Source organism: Rosa rugosa, chromosome 7, assembly GCF_958449725.1.
Source record: "Rosa rugosa chromosome 7, drRosRugo1.1, whole genome shotgun sequence".
Taxonomy (NCBI): domain Eukaryota; kingdom Viridiplantae; phylum Streptophyta; class Magnoliopsida; order Rosales; family Rosaceae; genus Rosa; species Rosa rugosa.
Genome location: NC_084826.1, coordinates 8,036,880 through 8,039,768, shown reverse-complemented (window position 1 = coordinate 8,039,768; position 2,889 = coordinate 8,036,880).

Sequence of the window (2,889 nt, the reverse complement as noted above, 5' to 3'; positions counted from 1 at the left end):
GGCAGCCCACCAACTGCCAATTTCCGACCAGATTCCAGCAATCATAATTTAGCTACACGCCTGCATCAACACGCGCGTGTCTTCAAGCCAAGAATAATCACGTAAGTTTTTTTATAATTAAGGTTGCTGCTTTCTTGTATTTAAATTCCTTTTATTTTCTGCAAATATTAGAATATATGCTGCCAAATGGTTTTGAGTATTTAACAAAGCGGAATTGTGGGGATTCACGCTTAACGAACTAAGAGTGTTCGTATGAACTAAGAGTGTTCATAATTAAACGAACTAAGAGTGTTCGTGTAAACTAAGAGCGTTCACAATGCTTGGACTAAGAGCGTCCGTAAGCATCAAATTGTGACCATATTAAAACATCATGGTTTGGTCTAATCCAAAAGAGATTCTTGGAAATTGATTTCTTGGTAGCATAGCTCGGAAATCTTATTATTTTAGTTTTCGTGGAAGTTTAGCTCCGAAACTAATATATCTTCTCTTCTTATTTTCAGGATGTCAAATGAACCTAGACTCGACTTTCCCATGCTTGACTCAACAAGCTCAGAGTACCATAGCTGGGTAACCGATGTTGAGAACCATCTCACTTCAAAGGGAATATTGCCCATAATCCAGGCACCTAACCCGGATCTTGTGTTCATCCCAACACTTGCAAAACATGCTCAAGCAATCATCTTGATGCGACGTCATATGGACAAAGCACTCAGATTGGAGTATATGTCGATCAAGGATGCAAGAGAGCTATGGGTAGCGCTAGAAGAGCGTTTTGGCAATGTCCAAAATTCCCTCCTCCCTGACTTGAAGGTTCAATGGAACAATCTGCGCTTTGCTGACTTCAAGTCTGTTGCTGAATATAATTCAGAAGCTCTTCGCATACAATCCATGTTGAGGTTTTGTGGAAAACCTATCACAGAGCAAGAGCTAATTGAGAAGACTTTCTCCACCTTCCCCGTTTCAGCCATTGTGATATCAAAGCAATACCGTACTAAAGTCAATGCTAGACGGATCACGAGGTTTCATCAGCTTATCAATATCATATCTGTAGCTGAGAAACATGATAACATACTCGTGAGGAATTATAATTCAAGACCCATTGGAATTAAGAGCGTTCATGAGGCGAATTATAATGCACCCAAAGGAGGGCGCAAGGAGCGGTACCCTAAGAATGGGGGACATGAGGGACGTATGGGCCCATATAATCGCCCTAACCAGGAAGGAAACCGCAAGTTTGGTGTGGATACACGTGGTGGTAATGCCACACGTGGGAGAGGGGGTCGTGGTATCCCTAGCCTTAATGGTGGCTCAATGGGTCGTGGTGGTGGCACCAACCCTCCTAGGGAACGCCCGCAACGTGCACCTCAATTAAAGGGAGGCAACCACAATGATGAGTGTCATCGATGTGGATAAATTGAGCATTGGTTCAAGCAATGCAAGGCAAGCGAGGAACTAGCTTCAAGATACAGGGCATATAGGGACCTGAGGGAGCAAGAAGTGTACCTTGCAGAAGAAGAAGAAGATGGTGGAGATGTCAATCTCACCATAGAGGACTTCAAAGATGAATTGCACAGGGATGCAGCAAACTTTGATTAGATTAGTCCTTTTATTTTTCCAATAACTTTTGTAATGGCAATTTGCCTTAGTCAATAAATGACAATTGTATTAACTCTTTCTTATGGCGAACCCAATAAAATGTGATGTCTAGGAAAGTCATTGAGATTATTGGTACTTAAGAGAGCCTCGCTCCACCAACATCTCTCTCTACTTTCCTGGTTATATTTGATTGGAGTTACCAAACGGATAGAGTGACTACAATGTGTCTTAGTTTGATTTTATTTTGGATTAGATTTTTGGAAACTTTGATGTAATCATTGGCTATTAATAAAGTGTCAATTCTTTTACTTAATGTCTTGGACATACCTTAATTCGAACTTTATTATTGTACCTACATGTACGTTTGCAAAGCATAATTAGCTATAATCAGCCACGCTCATCGTACCGCCAGAGGTACCAACTACCGTCAAAGGAGTGACCCACGGATAGGCAGCCAGGCGGGCCACGGCCTGAGCACAAGAGTTCCCCGGGATCACCGCTGACGCGCCGCCACGCACTCTGCCAAGACGGCATCAGAAGCTACTGAAACTGGGAACTAAAGCACATCAGTCCCACATCGAAAACAAAGAGAAGATCAGACCTCTCCTCACCTATAAAAGGTCCTCTCTTCTCTCTTCATTATTACGCATTAACTACTCATTTATTATTGTGCTGCCTATATGTATCAACTGACTTAGGCATCGGAGAAGTGAAGACCGCCCAACGCGGTCTCCCTCTGACGCTCTGTCTTTTATTTGGCAGCCTGCAAGGATCACCAAGTATACAGAGTAGCGGTCTGTCCACCGGACCCGCGTTAAACGAAGATTTGGCTACCGCCAGACTTTGAGCATTAACATTGGCGCCGTCTGTGGGAACCCTTGAACAAAAGGTCATCCCATCACAACTACCATGACTAGCGGTAGCGGGGGAAACGCCGATGAGCAGGCAGACCAATCCGCCATCCCCCAACCATCCAATCCAGCGGTAGGTGTCAACCGCGCACTATTCAACACCCCAACTAACCCCAGCGGTGAGACGAATCCAAGCAGCAGCCGCCCACCAGGCCAGGACCTCACCGCCATGTACGAGCTGGCACTGGCAGACCTTCACAAGGCAAACAGAGAGCGTGAAGAGGAGCGCAGAGAGAAGACCGAGGCCCAAAAGCAGGTGGCTACGCTGATGTCACGTTTTGATGACCTGAAAAGGGCGTTGGAAAGAACCGCCAACCCGGCACAGAGCGAGCATTCGCATAGCACGAGGCGTAGTCATCCCAACGCTGGTACATTGGGACCA